The following is a 14,972-nucleotide window of genomic DNA, read 5'->3' on the forward strand; positions in this document are numbered from 1 at the left end:
GTGCCCCATACACACTCGGACCCTGCGCTTGGGTGAGCTTCCCCGTCCGGCGATACTCTCTGTGTTGCATCACACATCGATGCTGGGAGAGTAAAGCTGTCCCGTCTCCATGGGGAGGGGATAGTGGAAGCGGCACGTGTGGCGTTTCTCCGGGACACCACCCTGTGTGCCTCTCCCTCGGCTGATCTCAGTCTGTAACCCTGTAATAAACTGTAACTGTGGGTGTCAGAGCTTCCAGTCAGTTCTGTGAGTCCTTCCAGTGAATTATCAAACCTGACCGTGGTCCTGAGGAAACCTGAACTTGTAACTGATACCAGAAATGAGGGCAGTCTTGGGTGAACTGTGCCCTCAAACGCTGTAGTTGCCTTTAACCCTTCACAGCAAATAAGTGAGAAAACATTTGAAATTCTCATAATCCTTTGACTCAAAAACGGTGCGTGTGTGTGTGTCTTCTCTGAGAACCTAGTTCCTCCGCTTGCTAGTCATGCTGGAACTTCTACCGTCTTCCATTTCTTGAGTCCGGCTCCGCCCCGACCAGTTACAGCGTGAGCAGTGCGCTCTCTAGGTTGATTCGAACTTCACTCTCGGGGCGGCTGTCTGTGGAAAGTTCTCATCGTCCCTGCAAGGGCTGCGCTGGTCTTTGCTGAGGCACATGTAACGTCTGCAGCTCTGGTTTATCTCAGCCTGTTTGCCGAGCTGTGGCTTTGCTGATACCGCGGTGCTCTGAAAAGTCTCCCTGGTTCTCCTGAAAACAGTTAGCTGTCGGGTGTCGGCTTTTGAAATAATCCCATAAACCTCACCCTGCCGTTTGGGGCACCTGGGTGGCTCAGTCACTTGAGCGTCTGACTCTTGATTTTCACTGGGGTCATGATCTCAGGGTTGTGAGATCGAGCCCCAAGGAGGGCTCCGCGCTCAGCATGGAGTCTGCTTGAGATTCTCTCTCCTTCTCTCTCTGCCCCTCCTCCTGCTCTCTCTCTCTCAAATAAATAAATACATCTTTTTAAAAAATCTGCTACAGGATTAAAATGCTTTCAAAATGATCAGGTTGACACAATCAGGGATCACCTTCCGGCCAGCCGGACGGCTAGTGTAAAAATGGCGACCACAGCAGAGAAAACAGTAGGGTTGGTGAGGAGGTAGATTCGTTGCAAGCCGGGCGCATTGCTCTGGGAATGAAGAACGGTGCTGCCACCATGGAAAACCGTATGGAGGATCTTCGAGAAATGAAACCCGGAATTACCACGTAATCCAACAACTCCACTTGTTTTTTTTTTTAAGATTTATTTATTTATTTGAGAGAGAGAGAGACAGAGCATGACTGGGAGGGGGAGAGAGAGAGAGGGAGAATCTCAAGCAGCGTCCCCGCTGAGTGGGGAGCCTGACCCGGGGCTGGATCTCACGACCCGAGATCACAACGTGAGCAGAAACCAAGAGTCGACACCCACCCGACTGCACCCCTGAGCGCCCCCAGCAGCTCCACTTCCGTGTAGACGCCCAAAAGAATTGAAAGCAGGGCCCTGAACAGATACGTGTACACCCGCGTTCACAGCAGCATGATTCACAACGGCCAACCTCGGTGTCTATCGATGAACGAGTGGATCAACAGAATGGGATCCAGGCACACACACAATCGAATACTGTTCCGTCTCAAAAGGGAAGGCAGTTGGGCGGTGCTACCGCTGTCTTCCAGAGCGCCTGCACCGGCTCCCGCTCCCGTGGCAGCGCAAGCCGCCTCCCTGTCCCCCACGTGCTCGCCACGCTTGCGATTTTCTTTGTTTTATTTTTATAAAATAGCCATCCTACTGCGTGTGCCGTGGCATCTCATTGCGGGTTCGATCTGCACTTCCCTAACGCTTAGCATCGCTGAGAAAGTATTTTTAACTGACCAATTACTCTGAGGCTAGAGAGGAGTATCCAGGCTGACATGACAGCCAGCCCGTGTGGTGTCCCGAGATGACAGGGGTGCTCAGGGTAGTTCTGAGCCGTCTTCTGTGCTGAAACGTGACTTCCTTCCTAAGGAAAAAAGAAAGACTAACAGGCCCACTTGCCTGCCCACCCTGTCAGCGGGGTGTGGGAGCGCCACACACCTGCCCTGGGCTCAGGAGGCAAACAGAGCCGGGCCGGTGCCCCAGAAACCCGAGCTCAGCGGCTGGGGCCGGTCACGTGGCCAGCTGCGAAACCACTTCTGACACGCAGCATGTCGCAAGCTCAGTCTTCATTTTCACAGGACCAGTGGTGCGGAGAGGCTGCTTCTCTGGACACAGTCCCGCTGGCCCCAGCCTTTGCCTGAACTGGGGCTCCCACGGTGCTCCCCCGCGGGGTCCAGCCTCTCGTCCCTCTCTGCCCTCGGAGGGCTGCCACAAGGAGATGGGACAGGGGTTGCTACATTCATGCTTCTCACAGCACATACCCCACCCCACCCATGAACATCAGGATCTGGGCTGTTTTCGATGGTCCAGAAACATCGGCCGAACTCTGGCCACCATGCTACTTTTTAGGAAAATGAGTTCTAAACTGTTGATTTTTCAACCTCCCAATACGTTGCGTTATTATGAGTATTTCAGATTCGGCACTCATTTGGTTTTACCCACATTTATCACTTTTTTCACTCAACATGCCTTCTTGGTTCTCAGCCCTTCCCTGTGGGGTCACTTCTATTCTACTTGAAGAACATTCTGTAGAACTTTTGAGGCGGGTCGGCTGGTGGCCAACTCCCAGTTTTTATTTGCCTGAAATATCTTCCTTTTGCTGTGTTTTGCAAACTGTTTCAGTGCAGAGTTGACTTTGGTGTTTTTTATTTTTTTTTATTATTATTTTTTAAAGATTTATTTATTTATTTGACAGAGATAGAGACAGCCAGCGAGAGAGGGAACACAAGCAGGGGGAGTGGGAGAGGAAGAGGCAGGCTCATAGCAGAGGAGCCCGATGTGGGGCTCGATCCCAGAACGCCGGGATCACGCTCTGGGCCGAAGGCAGACGCTCAACGACTGTGCCACCCAGGCGCCCCGACTTTGGTGTTTTTTAAATCAGTGCATTGAAGATGCGATTCCCTGTCTTCTGACTTTCACTGTTGCTTTGCAACGCCAGCGGTCAGTATGATTGTTGTAGCTTTTATTCCGGCTGATCTTGAAGTCATTTCTCTCTCTCTCTCTCTCTTTGAGGTCTAGGTTTTATTACAATTGGCCTAGATGTGGAGTTACTATTTTCATAAATTTTAAATTGAGGTATAACACTGCATAGTGAAGAATTACCCAAAGAGAGATCTGGCCTCTGTCTTGGCTCCTGGGGGGTAACCTCTAAGCCTTTGGGGTTTCCCGATAGGAGCTTGGTGGCTACTCACGGTGGGAACCTCAGACCGCGCTGGGTGGCTTATGCTGACTTGATGATTCGGGGGGGGCCCTGGGTTGTTTATGCTAGGAGATGACTCAGGGTGGGGGCTGACCACACCAGAAAGGCCAACCATGTCATCAGCGGGCAGGAGCTGAGCCACGTGATATCAGCCCAGCCTCCAGAGGGGGTGGGGGCTGAAGATGGATCCATATGGCCAACGGTTCCATCAATCACTCCTGCCTAATGAAACCCCAGTAAAAACTCTGAATCTTGGGTGCGCTTCCCTGGTCGGCAATAATCTACGTAATGTCACACATCGATGTGCTCGGAAGATAATGCCTCCCTGGGGACAATCGAAACTTCTGGATTTAGTTAAATCTCCAGCGTCTGGCCATGGTTAAGGTTGGAGAAACATTTGCTGAGAGATGGTTAGGACTATTTTTTTCTGTATGTCTTATATCTCTGTTGTTCCTTAAGTCCTCTGTGACCACTTTCTTTTGTGTGTGTGTGTTTGTTTGTTTTCTCTAGTGTCCCATCTTGATTCCATCCTCCTGTCCTTTCGTTAGGCTTTTTGGTCTGTCTGTTGCTTGCCCCTTCTGCCATCCCTGGCCCCAGATGGCTGTGGGGAGCCGATGTCTTTACTGCTTTTGACAGATGCTGCCCAGGAAGTTGCCCTAGCCCTGGGACGACTCTGAGAGAAGGGACACAAAAGCAAGCCTTGGTGTTTGTCCCTTGGCGGTGGCAGAGACCAAGGGCAGGTCAGAACGTACAACCACAGTTTTCGGAGAACGAGATGCAAATTGTCCCCCACACTTCCCCTGCAGATGCCATCAGATCCCACAGGTTCGGGGCTCTGTCCCACAAGATGGCCTCCCTGCCCCTTTGCTCCCGGTCAGAAGCGCAGGCTGTCCCCTATGCGTCTGACGGACGGGCTATAAATCATAGGGTCCCACCCCCTCTCCTCAGGCTCCAACAGTTTGCTGGAGCAGACTACAGAACTCAGACAATCAGTTTCATTACCAGATCGCCAGTTTTCTACAACGGATATCAAAGGATACAAATCAACAGCCAGATGAAGAGACACATGGGGTAAGATCCCCGGCACAGGAGCTTCTGTCCCTGCTCTGTCTGGGGCTCGCACTCGGATGCATCTGGTTCACCAACCTGGAAGCTCTCTGAACCCAATCCTTTTGTGTTTCTATGGAGGCTTCATGACGGAGGCGTGTTTGATTAAATCACTGGCCACTGGTGATTGATGCAATCTTCAAGCCCCTCTCCCCTCCCTGGGGCTGGGGTGGGGGTGGGGGTGGGGGAGGGATCAAAAGTTCCAGTCCTCCGATCACAGACCTGGTTTGCTGGACAACCAGCCCCCGCCCTTCTGCGCTTTCCAAAAGTTCCCTCATTAATATAAACTCAGGTGTGGCTGAAAGGTGCTTGTTATGAATATCAACACACCTTTATCACTCTTACCACTTACAACATTCCAAGGGTCTTAGGAGCTCTGTGTCAGGAATGGACAAAACCAAACATATGGTTCTTCTTATGAATCACAATATCACAGAACAGAACCATTAGAAATTTCCAGAGGGACTGGATGTGGGGGTGAGAGAAGTACGAAGGTAAGGATGCTCTTGAGATGTTTGGCCTGAGCCCCTGGAGGGATGGAGCTGCTGCTGAATGACACACAAATTTGTTACTGTTTTTTTAAATATAGTATACTAACGTAGAAATAATTAAAAATCACTCAGTCTGGCAATCCTCACCCACCATAGCTTTCAAATTCTAAACCAAAGTGTCATTTTGGCGGCTCAGGTGAATTCATTGATCCGACTACTGTTTACTGAGCACATACTATACACTATTACTGACATGCGGGATACTCTGATGCATAAAAAGAAGACCCCACATTGCCACGGAGCTCTAATGCTAGTGGAAGAGGTGCACGAGGGGCATAGGAAAAACAGAGAAGTGGAAAGGGAGTTGGGAGAGCTGGTGCTGAGGGAGTGGCTGTAATACTAAACGCTGTCATGAGCGAGGCTGAGATTGGAGCAAAAGTACGAGGGAGCTGAGGGATGGGGAAAGACAGAAAGACAGCAGGAGCAAAGGCCCTGTGGCAGGCTGGCAGAATAGTGAGGAGGCCAGTGTGGCTGGAGTGAGCCAGTGAGTGGGGACTTGCAGAGGTGAGGGCAGGGGCCTTGTGGGGCACGGTAAGGATCAATGCAGCTGCTGGTCCATTCTTTCTGGCTTAAGATTCTAGAGGCTGATTTCAGAAGGAAGAAATGCTATCTTCACCTTGGATTAGAAACGTAATCCATGGCCTCTGCTACTTTATTTTTTGGGGGAATTGTAAATATGAAGGAAAAAAAATCAAAAGCCAGGCATCTGGAGGTGTCTGGTAGAGCACGGCAGGCAACTTTGGCCAGTTGGTAATACCACAGCAAAGGGTCGGCAGCTGATCGTTAAAAGGAAAGCCGGCCATGGAGCTACTGAAAGAGCAGCTTCTCTTCCTCTCGGTCCTGCCAAGCGAGGCCTCTCGGCGGTAGTTACCGCATGTACGTGCTGACTCAGGGCCCACCTGGCGCTTTCATAATGCCGTCCTGCCCTGTCGCGCCACTGATCTCAGAAGAGCCAGTGACGAGTGCGTCGTGACGGGGACCTGCACGCCCCCTCCATCCACACTGCTGTTGTGATTTTGGTCAGATGAAACGGCCTTCAGGTTTTCCCAGGGGCAACAGCGCTGAGGCTTCTCATCTGGAGACTCTTGCTGTCGCCCGGCCAGTAGCTGCGGTTGGCCGAGAGGACCCGGGCTGGTTTGGCAGAGGTTAGCTGGACGGCCTGGATTTATTACTGCTTATGAGGACCCTTTTTTTAAATTGAGGTAATATATGCAGACCATAAAACTGACCATCTTAACCATTTTTAAGTGTCCAGTTCAATGGCATTAATGCACATCCACACGGATGTGCAACCATCACCGCCACCTGTCGCCAGAACTCTTGAGGTCTTTTTTAAAAATTTGTTTATTTGAGAGAAAGAGAGTAAGAGAAAGAGAGAGGGAGAGAGGGAGAGCACAAGTACGGGGAGGGGTAGAGGGAGAGGGAGAAGCAGGCTCCCCGCCAAGCAGGGAGCCCGATGTAGGGCTCCATCCCAGGACCCTGGGATCATGACCTGAGCTGAAGGCACTCCACGGACCAGGCCAGCCGCCCAGGTGCCCCTAGAACTCCTTCTGTCTTGCAAAACTGAAACTGTCCCCATTAAACCCTGGATCCTTGTTCCCCTCCCGCAGCTCCTGGCTCCCACCATCCCACTGCCTGTCTCTGTCAATTTGGTTCTTCCAGGGAATCTTGTGGAAGAGGAAGCATACAGTATTTGTTCTTCTGTGTCTGGCTTCTTGCACTAACATAACGTCCTCAAGGCTCAGCTACATTGTAGCAGCTGCGAGAACGTCCTTCCTTTTTAAGTCGCAGTGATATTGCCCATATTTTGTTATCATCTGTCGAGGGGCATGGGCGTTGTTTCCATGACTTGGCTATTATGGCCAGTTGTGCTTGGACCCTGGATGTACAAACATCTGAGGACCTGCTTTCCGTGTTTTGTTTGGCTCTGTACCCAAAAGTGGGATTGCTGGGTCATATGGTAACTCGAGTTCTAATTGTCAGAGGAACGGCCCTGCTGTTTCCCACCAACGGTGCAAGAGGGCTCTGGTTTCTCCACATGCTCGCCAGCATTGCTCCCTCCTGTTTCCTGGAGAGCAGCCATCCCCATGGGCGTGGGGTGGTCATCACCTTCACCTGTTAAGAGGCAGCTTCTGCCTTCACAGAACTGTGTCTTGGGTTAATCGAGTCATTAGACGAACCAGTGAGCAGCCCCAGGGAGAAGTAACCGCCAGATAAACCCAAGACAGCGAAACTCTTCTCCTGGGAGAATCAGCCACGGAGGCCCCGCCCCTGTTCCTTTCCCAAGGTCCGCCTGCGAGCGCGCGTGCAGGTGGCGTTCTGGGAACACCGGCTTGGGCAGGGACAGGCTCTTCTTTCTCCAGTTCAGGGTTGGGCAACCTGTTCTGCCACAGTCTCACAGATGCCACTCCCAGGCCTAATTTGCACTGCAGGATGAGGTTAGTGAAAGACGGGAAGAGAATGTACAGGCGAGGCAAGGAGGAGGTGGATGGAGAGGGGCCAGGTGGGACAGGCAGTTGGTTCTGTCACACCCTCGCCTTGCTGTAGGGTCGTCTGGCCACACATGTGTGTATCCATCCAAACCCCAGGGCTGGGGTAACCGGTCATTCCTGCTATGGCCCTCCATGAACAGGTGAAGGAAAAAGGAAGGTCAGAAGCCAGCTTAAATCAGTGCTTCTCAATGGGGGACCATTTTGTCCCCCAAGGGGCACCTGGCGATATCTGGAGACATTTCTGTCTTGTCAGAACCCCAGGGGGTAGAGAGCAGGGGAGTTTCTTTTTTTATGGGGATTACTATCTTTTTCAAGTTTTGTTTATTTAAGTCATCTCCACACCCAATGTGGCACTTGAACTCACAACCCTGAGACCAAGAGTCGCATGCTCTTCCAACGGAGCTGGCCAGGCGCCCCTACGGGAATTACTTTTATTTCCGAAACTATTGAAAGCATTCTAAAACCTTAAACAGGATTCTGGACATGTAGGCCTACAGAACAGATAAATAAATACAAAAATCTGCCCCACCCTTTGAAGCTGGAACTGGGTGTTAGACCCTGGAGGAAGGGTGTTCTTTTTTACGTAAAAGTCTCTGAAGTCATATAAATACAGAATAGTTTACAGTAGCAGGTCAGGATTAAATACTAGTCAATGGAGCGTCATAACTTAATCAGTCTTGTAGACTACAGGGTCTGTACCTCCAATACGTAGAGACAGTCCCGCCCTCAGCTGGCCCTGGGGGTCTCTGTCCCCACATCAGGGCACAGACATCCACCAGTGGTAGGGGCTTCAGAGCCTGGCACTTGTGCCCAAGGCAAGTGGGGAGGACAGGGCCGGGAAAAGGAGCAGATGCTCTGAAGGGTCACCCCTGGCCCTGGACCCCCAGCTGGAGGCTGGAGGGACTTGCCCTCAGCGAGTCTGTGGCCATCCCTTCTCATCCTCGTTTTTTGTTTGTTTGTTTGTTTGTTTTGTTCTTCTGTGGGAGTATTTTCCTTTTTTTATTTCTTTTTCTAAAATTGAGGTATAACCGGGGCCCCTGGCTGGCTCAGTGGGAAGAGTATGTGACTCTTGATCTCAGGGTCGTGAGTTCGAGCCCCACGTTGGGTGTAGAGATTACTAAAAAAATAATAAAAATAAAAACTTCAAAAAAAAAAAGAAATCTTAACACAGTTAAAATAAACAAATAAAATAAAATTGAGGTATAACCGACATACAACTACTATGGTGCTCAGTCATGGTGAAATACTAAGAGAAAGAGCAGAAACCAAGAACACTGGACTGTCTGTCACAAGGAGACTACTACAGGAAAGGCTAGACCGAGGCCTGAGCCCCAGGTGTCGCTCAGGAACGAGCCCGGCCCCAGTCCTCAGTGTTGGATGGGGCCGGTGATGGATAGAGGCCCCTGTTACTGCTTACACCCTATGGTCACAAGCTGGCCTCCCAAACAGGATTATTTGATCCCAAACGTTAGAGATGCTGAGGGTGAGAGCCCCTGCCTTAGACCCCTTCTAACAAACCCTTGATAAAACGGACCCAACGTGGGCCAAGCCCCAGCACATACTGCCTGCTTATTTTACCCAAACAGAAGGGGGAGAAATGCTACATTTTAGATGTTTGGAGTTTATACTCCGTGTGGCCAGCTTCATCCCGGCACAGAAGAGAAAACAGACCCCCCTTGCCGAGCCCTGGGACAAAGACTGAATTTGTCAGTATGTCCACGCCAAAGGTGTCCAGTGAGTTGTGATCTGGTGCCCACACATTTCTAGTCTATTTTGGCGATGTGATGGTTCATTTTAGGCGTCAGCTCGGCTCAGCCACAGTGTCCAGATATGCCAGGTCAAACGTTATTCTGGATGTTTCTGTGAGGGTGTTTTTGGATGATATTTACCTAAATCAGTAGCCTTTGTGTGAAGCAGATTGCCCTTCCTAATGTAGGTGGGCCTTGTCTAATAGGCTGAAGGCCTGAAGAGAACCGAAGGTTGACCTTCCCTGAGCAGGAGGGGGTCTGCCAGCAGACAACCTGGGAGCCTGCACTGCAGCACTGACTCTTCCTGTGTCTCCAGCCTGCCAATTTTGAATTTGCCAGGCTATACAATCACCTGAACCCAATTCCTTAAAGTCAGTTGGGCCATAACAAAATTCCAGAAGCTGGGGGGCTAAACAACAGAGATTTATTTTCTCACAGTTCTGGTGACTAGGAAGTCCAAAATCAAGGTACCAGAAAACTCACTTTCTGGTGAGGGTTCTCTTCCTGGCTTATGGACGGACACCTTCTGGCCGTGTGCTCACAAGGCAGAGAGACGGGGCGGGGCGGAACTTGCTGAGAAAGAGAGAGACGGAACTCTCCGGTATCTAGTCTTACATGGACACTAACCCCATTAGATCCAGGCCCCCCGTTTATGACCTCATTTAACCTTACTTACGCCCTTACAGGTCTACCTCCAAACATAGTCACATTGGGGGTCAGGGCTTCCTCATGAATTTGGGGGACACGATCCAGATCACAGCAAATCTCTTTCTATTCATGTGCACATCTGACTGGTTCTGTTTCTCTGGAGAACCCGGACTAACAGAGGTGAGATAAGACCTTCTAAAAAAACAAACTCCAACACTGTTTGTTACAGATGACTGAGCGCACGTGGAAATAGTCACCTAGGGTTCCTGTCCCCTCCACGGTTTCACGTATCACCTATGGGTGGCCAACTCCCACCCCATCTCTAATGCTGTGTTTGCAGCAGACGGAAGAGTGCAGTGGTTAAGGGCACAAACACCAGGGTCCGCTAGCCTGACTGCAAATAACACCAGCTCTGCAGAACTGTGTGACCTGGGGTAGATTATTAACCCTCTCTGTGCCTCATTCCAACTATAACATAGGGCGATGACAGGAGATACAGCACAGTGTGTGGTGAGGGTCATGTCTCTGGACATATGGTTTTTAAGTGAACAGAGTTTATTTAGAGCAGTTTCAGCTTTATAGAAAATTGAGCAGATAGTACCAAGAGTTCTCATATATCTCCTCTCCCCTTAAGATCTCCATAGTTTCCAGGGGCACCTGGCTGGCTCAGTTGGTAGAGCATGCAACTCTTGATCTCGGGGTTGTAAGTTCAAGTCCCATGTTGGGTATAGAGATTACTTAAAAAAAAAAAAAGATCTCCATAATTTCCAGTTTCCCCTATTATTAACATCTTGCCTTAGTGTGGACCATTTCTTTCTCTCTCTTTCTTTAAAATAAATAAATGGTTAAAAAAAAGACATTAAAAAAAGGGGCGTCTGGGTGACACAGTCGGGTAAGCATCCGACTCTTGGTTTTGGCTCAGGTCCTGATCTCAGGGTTGTGAGACTGAGCTCTGTGTAAGACTCCATGCTCAGCGTGGAGTCTGCTTGGGATTTTCTCTCTGCCTCTCCCACTGCCCCTCCCCCTGCTCGTGCATTAAATAAACAAATCTTAAAAAAAAAAAAGGACATAGTGTGGAAAATTGGTTACCACTGAAATTTATTCCAGTTGAACTAATTTTGATATGTTACTATTAAATAAAGTTCACAGTTTACATTAGTTTTCACTCTTGATGTTGTACATTTTTAAAAAGTAAGCTTTAGGGGCACCTGGGTGGCTCAGTCAGTTAAGCGTCTGCCTTTGGTTCAGGTCAGGATCCCAAGGTCCTGGGATCGAGCCCTCTGTGGGGCTCCTTGCTCAGCAGGGAGCCTGTTTCTCCCTCTCCCTTACTGCTCTCCATGCTTGTGCTCTCTTTATCAAATAAATAAATAAATCTTAAAATAAAATAAATAAAATAAAATAAAATAAAATAAGCTTTATTTTTTTAGACCAGCTTTAGGATCACAGCAAAATTGAGATGGTATAGAGATTTCCTATATACCTCCCGCCCCCCATCATCAACATCCCCCACCAGAACGTTATTTCTGTTGTAACTGACAAGACTACATTCACACATTATTATCACCCAAAGTCCACAGTTTGCATTAGGGTTCACTCTTGGTGCTGTACTTTCTAGAAATTTAGACAAATGTGGAATGACATGTATCCATCATTATAGTATTTCCACTGCCCTACAAACCCCCTGTGCTCCACCAATTCATCCCTCCCCCGGCCCCACTAACCCCTGGAAACCATTGATCTTTTTACTGCCTCTGGTTTTGCCTTTTCCAGAATGTCATAGAGCTGGAATCGTACAGTATGTAGCCTTTACAGACTGGTTCCTTCCACTTAGTAATGTACGTGTAAGGTTCTGCCATGTCTTTTTGTGGTTTGATAGCTCATCTCTTTTTAGTGCTAATATTTCTGGACGGACCACAATTTAGTTATCCATTCATTTGGTTCAAAACTTGTTGGCTTTCAAGTTGTGGTGATTATGACTAAAGCTGCTATAACATGCTCATACAAGTTTTTGTGTGGACGTCTTTTTTTAAAGATCTAATTAATTAATTTAGAGAGTGTGAGTGGGGAGGTGCAGAGGAAGAGGGAAAGAGAGACTCTTAAGCAGATTCCACACTGAGCCCAGAGCCCGATGCAGGGCTCAATCCCACGACCCTAAGATCACGACCTGAGCCGAAACGAAGAGCCACCCAGGCGCCCCATGTGTGGACATAGTTTTTAACTCATTTGCGTAAATACCAAGGAGCATGACTGCTGGATCATGTAAGTTTAGCTTTGTAAGAAATTGCCAAACTGTCTTCCAAAGTCGTTGTACCATTCTGCGTTCCCATGGTGGTGTAATCTACACACAGACGGCCTAGAGTAGTACGTGGTCCCCAGGAAGTGCTGTACAAGTGTTAGCTATTATTGCTGATATTCCTATTGGTCCCTTAACACCGGCTTCCTTTAGCATATAGTACCCTTTGGCTTGCTACCAAGCTCATCTCTTCAACACCTTTTAAAAAAGGATTCCTGAGTGCTCCTGTTTCTCCCAACAGAGGAGGGTATCTAACCAGTCAGGGCAGGGGGTACGAGTTAAATCTAAGCTGAGTCCGTGTGTCCAACCAAGGAGGGAGGAAGGGAAGGGGAGGCAGAGTCTGAGGGCATTCACGCTGAGGAATTGTGTGTCGATGCCCGAAGACCAGAAAATAATAAAAGGGGACCCACAGTTAGGTGTGCACAGCTGTTGTTTTGAAGCTGTCAGAGGAAGAACTGAAAAGAATTGCAGGTAGAGAAGGGAAGCAGGGTCTCATGGGCCACACTCAGAAGCTGGGGCCTCATTCTGAGGCATTCGGGACTGATTTAAACAGGTAATATGTACTCTCAACCCGAAAGGGGGTAGGTCTCCCTTCCTGGATTGCTGCTCCTCCCAGTCACTAGACCAGAGCAGAGTTTGAGAAGGCCCGCTGCACGCCTCCCCCCCCCCTTCTGATGTGTGATCCAGGACAAGTTTCTTAACCTCAGGGCTCAGCTGCCTCGCCTGGGGAAAGGACACTGAGATGATCACAGCTGGAATCTCATCGGGGCGCCGAGCCGATTTCATCCCAGAACGCAGGGGTCCCCAGGCAGCAGTGAGAGCATCACGTGGGAGCTCGCTAGCCGTGCAGGTTCACAAGCCCTGCCCCAGATCTGCTGATCAAATTCTGGCCCTCCAGGGGATTCTGATAGCCACACTGAAAATGTGGATTCTAGCACACACTTATATCTGGAGTTTAACAAAAAAAAATGGTGATTTTAATCATGTGGTCACAATAGCTGGGAATTTCTTGCTGGAAGGACCCTGCCTTTCTCTGAGATTTGGCAAGCAGGCAGGGTAAGCTGGGGAGTCTGTGGATTTGCCCCACTGAAGTCACCGCTTCCTTGGTTCACAGATTTTCCAGATGGTAAGACTAACATTGGGTACTTTTTTATAAAAAATAAATTCCAGAGCTCCACCTGAGAGGGTCTCAGAACCTCCAAAAGATTCTCCAGGCGTGGGTTTTGCAAAGCCCCCTTGCCAGAGTGCCTGCTTGGCGCAGGTGGGAAGCACTGCACGGGCGAATTCGTTGTTGATTCTTCTAGAACATACCGTGTGTCAGGGCAGAGGAGTTGTGCAATTCATATGAATAAATCAAGCAACGAATTAAGTTGTTTTTATTGAATTGTCTTGCTACCCAATGTGACTGTAGCTCCCAGAGGGAGAACCTCTTTCCTTTTTTATTTTTTATTTTAATTTTTGTGGGGGGAGGGGCAGAAGGCGAGAGGGAGAGAATCCCAAGCAGGCACCACACCCAGCAGGGAGCCAGACGCGGGGCTCAATCTCACAACCGAGATCACGACCTAAGCCAAAATCAAAAGTTGGACACTTAATCGACGGAACCGCCCAGGCGCCCCACTCTCCTTAATTTTCTTCTAGCGATTGAGGTATGATTATAACAGAGAAGGGACCCAACATATCTTACGAGATCGCTAGTAGGTAGATGCACCTACTCGTGTGTTTATTTGCCCAAATTCATATAAGTGCCGACAGCCAGCTGAAGTTTAATAAGCAGACATTCTACACAGCTTGTGGTACAAAAGCCAGGTAGTGAGTTCTACAGACTGCAGACTGCTGTGCATGGTTCCTACAGACCTCGAGGGACAGTGACACAACCAGAAGTTCAAGTGTTCCAAGCTGCGAGGATTGAGGCAACGACCAGACCCCACTGCTGCTTCCGCTGATTCTTCATGGGTGAAAACCCAGAAGGGCCACGTAATTTCTTACACACACACACACACACACACACAAACACATACACACTCCCTCCCTCCAAGAGCAGGAGAGCCCAAACATGCCCAAATGAATATGGAAAGCCACTGAACCCAAGTTTTCCTTGTAAACATTGTCCTAAGCACTTTGCTGGCTTCCCCGGATGGCAGCTTAAAACGTCCGAGAAAATGCAAGTAAGTGATCAGCAGCTTTGCTTTGTTTAATCTCATGGTATTATGTTTATTTGAATTTTCATCCCAAAGATTTGTAAGATCTTCATATATATTTTTAAAAATTCTTTAGGACGCCTGGGTGGCTCGGTCAGTTAAGCACCTGTCTTTGGCTCAGGTCATGATTCTGGAGTCCTGGGCCTGAGCCCTACATTGGGCTCCCTGCTCAGTGGGGAGTCTGCTTCTCCCTCTCCCTCTGCTGCTCCCCCTGCTTGTGCTCTCTCTCTCGGTCAAATAAATAAAATCTTTAAAAAAAATTCTTTGAAGATGACTTACACTGTGGCAGAAACAAAATGCTTATATCATATAGCCAGATCACACAATACTGTTTGGATCGATTGATTATTTGCATATTATGTTCGTAAATTAAAGTATAATTGACATACAATGTTATGTTAGTGGATGTTAGGTGAACAACAGGGTGATATGACAATTGTATACATTACAATTCGACAATTCTACAAATGCTCACCACAGTAAGTGTAGTTACCACTAGTCACCACACAACGTTATCACAATATTATTGGCTATGTTCCCTATGTTGTGCTTTTTATCTCCGTGACTTATTTATTTTGTAACTAGAA

This window comes from Ursus arctos, unplaced genomic scaffold (assembly GCF_023065955.2).
Source record: "Ursus arctos isolate Adak ecotype North America unplaced genomic scaffold, UrsArc2.0 scaffold_14, whole genome shotgun sequence".
Taxonomy (NCBI): Eukaryota; Metazoa; Chordata; class Mammalia; order Carnivora; family Ursidae; genus Ursus; species Ursus arctos.